General features: G+C 34.6%; 1 non-coding gene across 1 annotated transcript; it reads right to left on the bottom strand.

Moving 5' to 3' along the window:
- Positions 1–12,398: 12,398 nt before the first annotated feature.
- On the bottom strand, positions 12,399–12,505 carry LOC145103445 (small nucleolar RNA R71). The gene has a single exon (XR_013706538.1). It is a non-coding gene; the product is annotated as a small nucleolar RNA R71 (small nucleolar RNA).
- Positions 12,506–13,243: the final 738 nt, after the last annotated feature.

The following is a 13,243-nucleotide window of genomic DNA, read 5'->3' as shown; positions in this document are numbered from 1 at the left end:
ACGAAGTGTAATTCCATGGGTTAGCATACAATTTCACATTTTGCCTAAAGCAACTATGATATGGGAATTTGAAAAGCATTTAGTTACTTGTGTACTTCATTATACTTATAATGGAAGGTTTCTGTCTTATCCTACCCGTTCGGCTAACGACCCTCCACTAGTCAAGAGTGCGGTGGGTAAGAGTGGATACCCATTCAATCGCCATTTTATAGGCAATTTTCTTAAACACCCCTTATAGACCAGCTTCGTGAATGAGGCCTACTAACGGTAAGACTGATTGTTTACTCATACGTATATATATATATATATATATATATAATATTAGACTTTTAATGTTATATATAGTATAGGGTGTATTTTACACTTTTTAAAATACTAGGTGGTTTAACTTAGTAAATTATACCTTTTAATTTAATTAAATGTAAACCAAAACTTTATGGGTTTATTAAATCTCCTTAATTTATACACTTTAATTAATTAATAAAACCATAAGGGTGTGATTTGAACTTTTCAAATTACTAGGGTTTTTAGAATTTAACATTTTAAAATTAAATTTTTAATCAACTTTTTAAATTCCAAAACTTGAGGGCAAGTTTTGAAACATTTCAAAACATTAGGGTTTAACTTATTTAAATTTCAAAAACAAAACTTTTAAGTTCAAATTTAAACTATAAAACCTAAAGGGAGTAACTTGAAACTTTTTCAAACTTTATCAAGAATATTCTAAATCACAAAATTCAAATAAGGCAATTAACAATTAATTGGTGGTTATCTAATTTGACCTAGTCCAAATTCTTGCAAGATAATTCACCAAATAATTCAAATAATTAAATTTAATCATATAAGGAAGTAATTATTCAATTAATACGAAGATATCTTTAAATTTGGCAAAGATAATCACCCAATATCATAAAAATCTGATTTATATCAATAAAAGACGTTTTGGTAACTATCCCATAGCCAAAGAAGCACAAAATCCCGAAATTAGCTATTTCTGACCAGCTGACTCGTCGAGTCAGGCATGGACTCGTCGAGTTCACATGGACTCGGCGAGTTCAGCCATGGACTCGGCGTGTCCAGCCCCCATAAACCCTAAATTTCGATTTTAAAGCAAGAATAAACCATAATTGCATCAAATACATCAAACAAACAACCCTAGTCTCTGATACCACTGATGGGTTTTAAGCAAAACACCATCCTATGGTGTACATGCAAACCCTAATAGCTTTTGGATCTAGTTTGTCTAATGAACATGCAATTGAATATCCAAAGCTATAAACCCTAGCTCCATCATATAAGAACTGAAATAAGGGTTTAGTAATTACCTTTGATTGTTATATTGTAATAACAATCAATTCCTTGCTTTGATTGGCTTTAGAAAACTTAGTGCCTCAAGTGTTGCACCTCTAATGGAGTCACAAACACCACTAAGCAACTTGGATGAAGAGGAGAAGAGAGGAGGCTGCCCAAAACGTCTAGAAACCCTAGAGGAAGACTTGTCCACGCTTTTGGGGCATATGGGCCCTTTATATACATGTAGGCTATTAGGGTTTTCAACTAGGAAACCCTAATCTGGCTGCTTAAGCCCTAAGCAGCCATGGACTCCTTTAACATATCCCTTAGACGATTTCTAATGGGCTTCCCATAGAATTCGTCCAACCTATATTTTATTAGGTGATCCATAGCCCAATTATAATTATCTTATAATTACAACTCCAGTCCCCTAAGTTTAATTAATCTCTTTTAGCCACAAAATTAATTCTTAATTAATTCTTGACTAATATTAATTAAAAAAAATATGATTTCTCATTTAATATATTATTCTCATAATATATTAATAAATCATATTTAAACCTTTCTCTCCTTAAATCATCCTACATATTGCTATGGTGAAGGCAACCCAAAAGGACCATGCTCATAATCGGGTCAAGTACATACCAAAATAGTTATGGACTTAGACACTAATCCAACACGAACATGATCGGGGACAGAGGCAAAATACTCACAACGTACACATACGTACGCCTAACGTGCGTGCCCATTAAGCACTTTTCTCGTTAAGTGCTTAATACTTGCAACCAAAAGCCCAAACTTTAGGTCCAAGTCTTATTAAACATCTTAATCCATAAACCCATGAACTTGGAGCCTTTGCATGGCTCAAAAGGACCCAAACCTCACTAATAACATTCTACTTACACCATAATGACCTAAACAGTTACATGGTTGATCCACAACCATAAATATGCTAACTTTATGGACTAAGGACCTCAGAAACATCAAGAGGAGCAACTCCTAACTTCTGGTGTGGAAAAAACCCACTAGAGCTCATCATATGACCAAAATCGGACCAAAACTTCATAAAGACAAGATCTAAGCAAACAACGAGCAAGTTCTAAGCATTATACCTTAATGAAGCTGGAAATGATGAGAGAAATCTAGATCCACAACTCTCTTTTGGACAAAGCTCCTTCCTCCAAACTCTTATTTTTCAAAATCCACCCACACACTAGAAACACACACAAGAAGGTCAAATCTCTTCATAGGGGGCTAGGGTTTCGAAATGTGATTCAAAAGGCTTTGGAGGCTGAGAAATGAGAGGTTCAAGGCTCATAACGTTGTTTAAATAGGGTCCAAACCCTAAAATTTAGGCTTTCTCCCCTGTATGTGTATGCCCCATGTGCCAGGAGTACGCCTCGCGTACCACAAGTTTGCTGGATATGGCAAAACTGCCCCCTAGGAATCAAATCTGCAAAGTGTTAACATATCGAGGGTAAAAAATGAAAAATACCTTGAGTCGGGTGTTACAATTATAGTTGATAACTTGATATTGTATTTTTTCTAAAATAAATAATATGGAATTATCATTTTTTTTGTTTTTTTAACTGCAATTTTACCAACAAAATACGTACAGAAAAAATGCATTTAAATGTTGGTGCTAAAATATAATTTCTTTGGTATTATGTAGGTATTTTATCGGAAAAAGTTTGGAGGGTAGATATACGGTATTCTGTCAAAAATTAGGTTTCCGATTATTCTGTCGCAAATCCAACGAAAATTACTCACATAAAATTCCATTGGAAATCTGTTAGTATTCTCCTCTCACAACCCTTTTACCACAAAATATTTCATCGGATTATTGTCAGAAATGGGTGTTTTCTACGGAATACCGACAATTGTCGAAAAAATACCAATATTTTAGACTTCTAGTAGTGACATTAGCTAGGAAAGTCATATAAATGGGTCTTAAAGGCCACAAATTAATATAATTAATCTATTTAATTTAAAATCAGTTATTAAACATAAAATATTATCTTATTATTGGTAGGCTTTTAAAATGATTATTATAACTCAATTATTTATTAATGTAAATATTATGTTCAATCCAAAATATAAATTAAAACTTAAAATAAACTTAAGAAATATATTCAAATACTACTTTTTAAAAATGGTTAAAAATGTTTAAATATTGTAAATATAGAAGGACGAGTTATATTAAATAAAGAATATCAAAAAATATATTTTATTATAATTTAATTTTTTTCCAAATAAGTGTTTTTTAATCAATTAACAAAAAAAATCATTGCGTTAACTTGTAAACAATGGTTCATATATTAATTGAAATAATAAAATCATTATATAGGTAATTTCTAACTTAATAAATCTTAAAGTTAAATTGTAATACGAAATTGAAAACCATGTTTATGTTATTAAACGAAAACCGTAGGTAGATGCTATTGAATGATATAATTATGATAAATGTATATTTTATAATATGATTCAAAATAATTTCAATTTATATATCAACATAATGTAAGATACTAAGAGTTATTATTAAATAGTGAGAGTCATATTATTTTCAACATGTATATGTATAATTTTACGATATAGTTTTATTTTATGCATCACGTGGATATTCGCCTAATCAATACATAAAAGAAAGTGATTCTTCAAATTAAAATATTTATCTATATAAACTATATGTTACAGTGACTAGTATCTACAAAGATGTTGTATCTTATGTAGATGATTTAATTTATTAAGTTGAAAAATCACATATAAAAAATTCAATATTCAGGAAACAATATGATTAAATTATGGTTGTACTAAAATGTAATTGTTAATTTTCATGAAAATTGAAAGGAATTGTATATGTGTTTGTTTGTGGTCGTGCACTTATGCAAATGGGTCAAATTATTAAACTAATGTATGTACATACAAATATGGTAATATGGTAATGGAATTGAAACAAATACCTAAAAGGAAGAATATTATTATAACAAACTTTAGAAAAACAAAATACATTCATGGATGTTGTCTTATAAACATAAGAGTCATTTATATGTAATCTCCATGTAAATAAATTATAAGTTTTATTGCCTCAACATAAAGACCATTAAGATAAGGGACAAATAGCATTCCATGCGATATGACAAGCATGAACGGTGTCACCTACTTCGAAGTAGTGTTGTTTGTAAAAACATATACAATCTATGTGTTGTTTGAATTCATCACAATATTTTTTGGTTGGTGGAATATTGGGATTTTCTATTGCTATAAAGCAATCCTCAACATCCTCAATGTTGCAATCCCTAGATTGTGAATATACTTTTCCTGGAAACACGATCAACATGGCTATCATAGTAACTAGAAGACCAAAAGACTTCATGATTATACAAAATATATTAAGTTTAAAGATAAAATGAAGTTTTATGTGAGTGTTTGGATGTTTGGTATTTATAGACGCGACAAGTGAAATTCAAATGTAGTACAAAAGAAAAAGAGTTTTAAAACATAAATGACCTTATTTAATATATATATATATATATATATATATATATATATATATATATATATATATATATATTGTATCAATGACCTAATATGACCTAATGACACATGTTTATACATATACGTTTTTTAATCAATAGGATGTTATATAATCAATTAATTTGGGTGATTTATGGCTTTTTAAGATATTTATTATGATTTAATTAATTTGAGATAATTTTTCATAAATAGTTTTTTGGTTTCTCATAAATGCAAGTTTAGTTCTTTCAGTTTTATCATTCATAAAAAATTTATATGGTTTCAATTTTTATGGTGGTAGGTCTTTCATACATATAAATAGATTTTATATGGTTTCAATTTTTATGGTGGTAGTGATGGGTTTTGATCATAAGAACATCCTATGTGCTCATACAAACCATAATGCTTGGATCTAGGTTTCTCTATTGTACATGCAATTTATCCAAGACTATAAACCCTAGATCTAGCATATGATAATCAATATAACATATAATTAGGGTTTAGATCATACCTTGATTGTTATGTAGCAATAACAATCTCAAATCCTCCTTGTAATGACTTTAGAAAGCTTAGAGTCACAAATGTCACTCCTCTAATGGTTCATAAACACCAAGAGCAAGAGGATAAAGAAGAGAAGAGAAGGAGACTCTCAAAAATGTGTGGAAACCCTAGATAATCAGTTCACCACGTTTTTGGAGCATAAGGGTTCTATATATAGTGAGCCTATTAGGGTTATCTAACAAGGAAACCCTAATTTGGATGCTTAAGCCCTAAGCAACCCATGGACTCCTTTCCTTAAAGGCCTTGGACGATTTCCAATGGGTTTCCCCATAGAATTCGTCCAACCTTATAATATAAGGCAATCCATAGCCCAATTGCAATTATCTTATAATTACAATTCCAGTCCCTTAAATTTAATTAATCTCTTTTAGTCACAAACTTAATTCTTATTAATTCTTGACTAATATTAATTAAACAATATGATTTCTCTTTTAATATATTATTCCCATAATATATTAATAAATCATATTTAATCCTTTCTCTCCATAATTCATCCTATCAAGTTGCTTTGGTGAAGGCAACCCAAAAGGACCATGCACCATCGGGTCAAGTACATACCAAAATAGTTACGGACTTAGACACTAATCCAACAGTCTCCCACTTGCATAAGTCTAATAACTATTCTGCATATGACTTCAGATCCTGATCTGCAATCGTAGCTTTCCAAAGCCGCTGTCAACTCTGATCCTATCATATACGCGTGTCCTTTAGATAAGGGATCATATATTCCTCCATTCTAGATATCGTATAAGACATGATTTCTAATCATTCTCTCTGTACCATTTCTCGACTTTCGATTTATGACGACTGACTAATTGAACAAATCAAATTAGCCCTAGCCCGGTCGAGCATTTACGTTTGTCATCACTAAATCATCGAGGGGCTCAAAGATATCGCTTTTATCCTTCTTTAGATAAAAGGAACGGATAAACTTTGATTCAATGCTCGCTTGCACTCACTCACCGAATCACACACAACAATATGTTTTATGACACCAAGTTACTGGTGCGTTTACATATTATCAATGTGCAACCGATTTGCAAGATACAACTCACACATCTCGGTTTCAAAAATATAAGATATTATCGTCTCACCAATCACTTGTGATACAATTCATGGAGTGATCCAAGTGAGCATGGGTTTAATCCAATGCTCAAATCATATTCATAAGCACTCATGAACGTTGCAACAAACATCTGCTTATGTCTAATACTCTTTAGACAGTCCACACACCAATTCATGACAGTCTTTATTCATACCTACTTCCAACATATGAATGACTGTGCCCCGTTCGAATAATTTGACTGTTCTAAACTGTGACATCCCCAAAATCACGTCCAGAAAAGACTGGTTTGTTTATGATTTGTTTAAAAATCAGAGTAACATTTTAAATAAAAGTGTTGCGGAACTTGTCCCAAAACAAAATATGATAAAGATTTATCAAAAGCATTTCCATAGAAATGTATTTCATTAAAAGACTTGGGATGTCATGTTCGTACAGATCAAAAGCATAAACAGTACAATATAAGCGTTACTACATTATTTCATATCTACAGGCCTATATCCGTAATCCCTCGTCCAAACATCATATCTATGCTCAAGCGCCACTACCTGTAATACATAAAACTGAGTGGGTCCGGCTTGGGAGCCTAGTGAGCACATAGGGTTTTCAACCCACAATAAATAAGTTTATTAATTTCATCAATCAACAATAACCCGATTACCTGTTCCCGTTATCCTCACTTTACGTCCCTAAACATCTATCATAAGGGACCTAGCCTAAGGATCATCATCGGGACGGACACTACTGCTAAGGGGATTCCTCAACAATAAATGTCCTAAAGGCAACCATGTGGGGGATGGAGTACACCGGTGAACACATCGTTCACAAACACCTACAGGTTGCGAGCCTGCTAGTGTTCCACTGGACTGTTTAGAAGAGTCTGTGGTCATCATCCATACTCCGTTAGATGACAGAATCAACAACATCAACATCGAGACCTCTCATCATTTTATCACACATCACCTATTACATCTACCCATGTTTTACCCTAACATTTTCGTATATATAAAATACATATACAGTTTAAATCATTGAAAACATGTATAATAATGTTCATCCAACATAGATAGCAAGTATTCAGATAATATGCACACATAGCACGTAATTTATATAAAATACTTCATATCTATGTGTAAGTTGAAAGTAACTATGCACTCACTTGAAAGGTGGTGACTCAACACTCGGACAGCGCTTCGATACTCTCAAAATGATATTCCTTCGATAAAACCTAATATCGATACCACTAGGGTTTATTCTAACGATAACCGCGACAAATTAATAGTCTGACTATTATTATTATTATATAAGCGTTAATAACACTCAATATAACTCATAATAATAGCCCAAATAATTATTTTAAGGACCTAATAACATTCCTATAATTATTTGAAAGTTATATTAAAAATTGCGTAAGCGTAGCACACTTACAACGAATTTTATCGAAAACCGGAACTTAATTGGAGCAGCGTTTCGAAACCGAAAGACTCCTTTTTCTCGGGACTCCGGGAGCCTCGGGGCTTCCCTCGGGAGCTAAGGGGTTTAACTAGGGCTTAGGGGACTCAAAAGGGGTTAGAGAGTGAAAGTAGTTTAGAGAGAGAAGTGAAAATGTGTGAAAAATCCGGAAGAATTCGCATGGTATTTATAGGGACCGAAGTTCGGATTTACGCTGGGCGTACCGAGGGTACGCTGGGCGTACTCCTCGGATAAGACCACCAGCTCGGACCCAGCTGTCTTGCACTCCATCGGATGGATCAGATCGAACCTACGCGGGGCGTAACCTCTTCGGACGCGGGGCGTACTGCGAGGGTGGCGTGTCACAATCCGAAGCGAAGCCTTGGTCAACAAGCGACGGCCCAGATGCAACCACGTCATCAACCTCGCAACAGACTTCGCAATTCCATGCTTCAACTTTAAAAATTCGTAACTTTCGCATACGAGCTCCGTTTTCGACGTTCTTTATATCCACGCGAAGGTGGGAACGTACTCTACAACTTTTGTTTAGACTCCGTTGGCTAATTTTGACTCGATTTTAAGTTTTATATTATTAACAGGTCGGGACATGATTGGTCCGTTAAATCCTCATAACTTCTTCATCCGACGTCCGTTTTCACCCATCTTTTTCTCGTTACGCTACTTTTAACGAGATCTTCGATTCTCGTTTAGGTCGTGTCGGCTAAAAATCGCTCGATCTAATATTCGAATTTCGGGTTGTACACTGCTATTCCGAAACTTCGAAAAATCATAACTTCTTCATACAAAGTCAGATTTGGGCGTTCTTTTTATCGATGTTCTTAGTTTAACATATTCTACAACTTTCGTTTATATTGCTAAGACTAAATCTCGCTCTATCGTAAATTCATTATTTACGCTTTCCGGTATCGTGCCAGTTCTGTCGTGAAACTTCGACGGGTCATAACTTCTTCGTTATAACTCAGATTTCGACGTTCCTTATATTCCCGGAATCCTTGTTTCGACCACTACAACTTTATATAAAGATATCGGGCTTATCTCACACTTTAATTTTGACGCTTATTTTTTATTCTTTATTAATTATACATTTATAATTAAATAATAAACACATAAACACACATAATTCTCATAATACTCAAGTATTTTATCTTTATTATTTCAAAAAGAGTTACAATAGTTGACCTAGACTATTACATTGACAAAAATGCTTAGCCCTGAAACTCGGGCGTTACATAAACCAATTAAATTATTCAGGAAGTCAAAACATGCAAAGTGAAACACAAGAATAATACTAATCCCATATGGCCTCAAACCTTTGAGTATAAATAAAACACATTTTATTTATCACCATATCGATTACTCATTATTTGTTGTTTCGGGTAATCAACTTTTTACTTGAATTATTACAACACTTGTCCCATGCTCTTAGCATGCACACAATGTTTACCTATGGTTCTTACTTTGTGAAATAGATCAAATGAACTTATTTCCAATTATACTCATTTCACAACTCCAAATCCTTTTTCATAAGTGAAAGAATATCAAATTCTTTCCAATTATAGAATATGTTAGATTCTAACATTTTATGCAATGATCCTTTTCGTAATGTCATAGCACAAAAAGTCACAAAGACTATTGCCAACGATATTACAATTCACTACTAGAAAACACCCTTTTACGACGCTCATTGCGCGTCGTAAAAGGCTCAGATGACGCGCAAATGCGCGTCAAGGAAGGCCCTGTCATAAAGAGAGACGGCGCGCATTTACGACGCTCATTTACGACGCGCAATTACGGCGCATGTTTACGACACGCAATGCGTATCAAGGAAGGCCCTGTCATAAAGGAAGACGACACGCAATCGCGTGTCGTAACCTTACGACGCGCGTGTTAATGACACGCAATGCGTATCAAGAAAGCCCCTGTCAAGAAAGGCCATGTCATAAATGAAGATGACACACATTTTTGCATATCATAATTTTAAATGTTTAAAAAAAATATTATTTATAGATTTACTTTTTTTCAAATTAAATTTATATTTAATGTTTCATAATAGAAAATAAAATATCATATACAAAAAATAGAATTGATTGCATAAATTTAATGTTACACAATTCTATTTCTTACAATATATAAATTTGCATATAATCTAATATGTACATCAAATTCCAACTAAGTAAAGTTTCATCTTGCCTTTCATAATTTTTTAAGACTAATGCTCCAAACAGCTGATTATATGGATAAGCAGTTGTACATTGGCCCATTGATATTGCCATATTTACACTTATTTTTAGGCAGTATTTAAGTACATTTTTATTAATAAATTGATAATATGTTTAGAATAAAGATACTTATGAGTTTAAATTGTTATTTTCAGTCAATACAAAGGATTTTCGAAGAAAGGGACCAAAGGTGACAAAATGGGGAACATGGGAGGCTTGGAAGACAAGAAAATAATAAATTCACGATAAGAGCTAATTTCACGACGTGACGATGAAGCCCATGACGTGGTATGGGTGTTCAGAAGATAAGCATCGCGACGCGGAGGATTTCCTTGAAGGATACGGATTGCTTGAAGCCCACGACGTGGCGCAACCTGGCCACGACGTGGCGCGAGTTTTTAAGCATTATATAAGTTCTGATGATTATTACGAAAGGAAGGACTTTTGGCAGAAGAAAAAGAGTTCCAGAAGACGAATAAGAACGAAAGAAAGGCTCTGGAAGAGGGTTTTCAACACCAAAAGAAGTAAAGGTTTATTTTTAGAACATGTCTTTCATTAGTTTTAGCTGTGTTAGTTTAATTACTATAATGAGCAGCTGAATCTAGCTACTCTTGTTTAGCTAGATGAAGCTTTGAACTTATGAATAGTTATATGATTATGGATTAAGCTTAGTTGGTGAAAATTTGCTTGTGTTTGATTTGTATGACCTAGCATGTTAATATTTGTTTATCTAATTGTTTAATTACATGTTCTGTGTAGCTTAGTGACCATTAAACTGCATGAACCTGTTTACCTAATAATTTAGTGAACATTGAATTGTTAGAGCTAGGATTGACCAATCTTAGTTAATAATTAGAATAAATAAAGTTTAGCTGTGCTAGAGAACGAGAATTGTGATCATAATTGCGTTTACACAACAAATCTTATATAGCATATTTTCAACTATAATTGGTTCTGTGTTTAATTATGTGTGAACATACATGGTTTGACATGAATTAGTTAAATATTGGTAAGATAGAACTAAATTACTAATATAATTAAAAACCAACTTAGTAATCCGTAATCGTTAGCTAGCCATAAGGGAAAAGTGGATTCAATCTAAACAAGAGTATGTTTTTTTACTTATTGAATTGGATTTAAGTTCATCTGATCTTGTAAAATCAGATAAAACCCTTTATTAAATTTGTTAATAAATTAGGTTAATTTAATAGTAAGTAAATTAATTAGAACACCGTTCCCTGTGATCGACACCCGACTTACCTAAGCTATACTGTAATCTGACTAGGTACACTGCCTATAAGTGCATAGATAGTCTAAGTTTGTTAGGTTATAAATATTAAAATTAGTGGGTACTTTTGTGCACATCAAGTTTTTGGCGCCGTTGCCGGGGAACGGCTTAGTTTGTAGTTTAATTATTTGCATTAAATTAATCGATCCTTCTTGTGGAATCACAGCCACAAAAAGTTAATTTTTCAGCAAAAATAAAAATTTTTTACAGAGTCCACGACGTGGCCACATACTTGCCACGACGTGGACAGGCAAAATTTTTAAAATTTTTATTTGGTAGTTAGTTTTTCTTATTTTAGTTCAGTTTTACGTTTTAGTTTAGCAAGTTGCAGGAGTTCATGACCAGAAGCTCAAACACACACTTGGTGCCACCACTGGAAGACCCCGAATCTGCACTTCACAAGAAAAAGACGCCCTTGCAAGAATTGAAGTCAGCCTTTTCTAGGAAGTCAGGAAAGAAGACAGGAGAGTCCAGCTCATCAGCGAAGCACAAGAGCAATTTTGAGCATTTGGAACACACACCCGTGCAAACCGAGTCCGAAAGCGATACCGAGCCAGACTTTGAAGAACACACAAGTGAACCCGAGAACGAGCCAAGGAACGAGATGGCAGCGATTGAAGAAATGTCCATGGGAGCATACAAAAAGCGGACCCGAGATGACATGGGTCCTGGGTTAGTCCAACCCACAATTCCTGCCACTGCCACATTCGAACTAAAGGGACACATATTGACAGCACTGAAGGACATCCCATTTTTCGGGAAGGATCATGAGGATGCTTTTAAGCATCTAGACAAAGTCAACGACATTGCTGATTACTTCAATGTCCCAAATGTCACAAGAAATACAATCTTGCTTAGGATGCTTCCTATCACTTTCAAAGGAGCTGCTAAGGAGTGGTTAAAAGCACTCCCACCAGGTACAATCACCACTTGGGCTCAAATGCGTGAGCAATTCCTGGACCAGTTCTGCCCGCCATCCAAGATAGCCAAACTCAAGAAGGCGATAGCCAACTTTGAGCAACAACCGGGGGAGTCACTATACGAAGCATGGGAGCGGTACAAGGGCCTACTCAGAAATTGCCCTCAACATGACCTAAATGTGCAGCAAGAGATGTCAATCTTTTATGATGGGGTCAATGTAATGACAAGACAACTCCTTGATTCTCAAGGACCGTTGACAAAGAAAAATCCAAGGGAGGTCAAGGAGCTCATCGAAGAATTCGCGAAACACTCTCGCGAGTACCATAACCCGAGGCAAGACGGAAGTAAAGGCGGTGGAGGGACCCAAACTGAAGAAATTGCAGCTGTCATGGCCATGCTAAATAACATGGATCGTCGGATAACACAAATGGACCAGTCAATACATGCCATAAGAGTGGGGTGCGAGCGATGCAGTGGTCCACACTTGACCAAGGACTGCAATATGGATGAGTCTGGGAACAGAAAAGCTCAAGTGTGCTACTCTAGTGGGGATAAGTTTGATGACGACTGGAGGAAACCAAAGAAGGAGTGGCTGCCCTATGAAGAGTATAAAAAGCAAAAAGAAGAGAAGTATAGGCAGACAGGTCGAGGCTTTTACCAAAAGGAGCAGCCACCAATCGAGAAGAAACCCGACCTAGAGACCATTTTGATGAAGTTTATGGAGGCTTCGGAAAAAAGACATGATGCCACGGATTCCGCTATCATGGAACAACAAACCTTGATGAAGAACCAGCAAGCCTCCATCCACAACCTTGAAGTACAACTTGGTCAACTAGCCACTTTAGTCCATGAAAAATTGTCCCCGAAGAATCCCAAAGTAAAAGCCCAATCTCACGTAATGGCCATCGATAC

The sequence above is a fragment of the Lactuca serriola genome, chromosome 4, assembly GCF_051521515.1.
Source record: "Lactuca serriola cultivar US96UC23 chromosome 4, Lser_US96UC23_V15, whole genome shotgun sequence".
In the NCBI taxonomy this organism is placed as follows: Eukaryota; Viridiplantae; Streptophyta; class Magnoliopsida; order Asterales; family Asteraceae; genus Lactuca; species Lactuca serriola.
The sequence above is the reverse complement of the archived record's forward strand: the minus strand, read 5'-3'. Positions and strand labels throughout refer to the sequence as shown.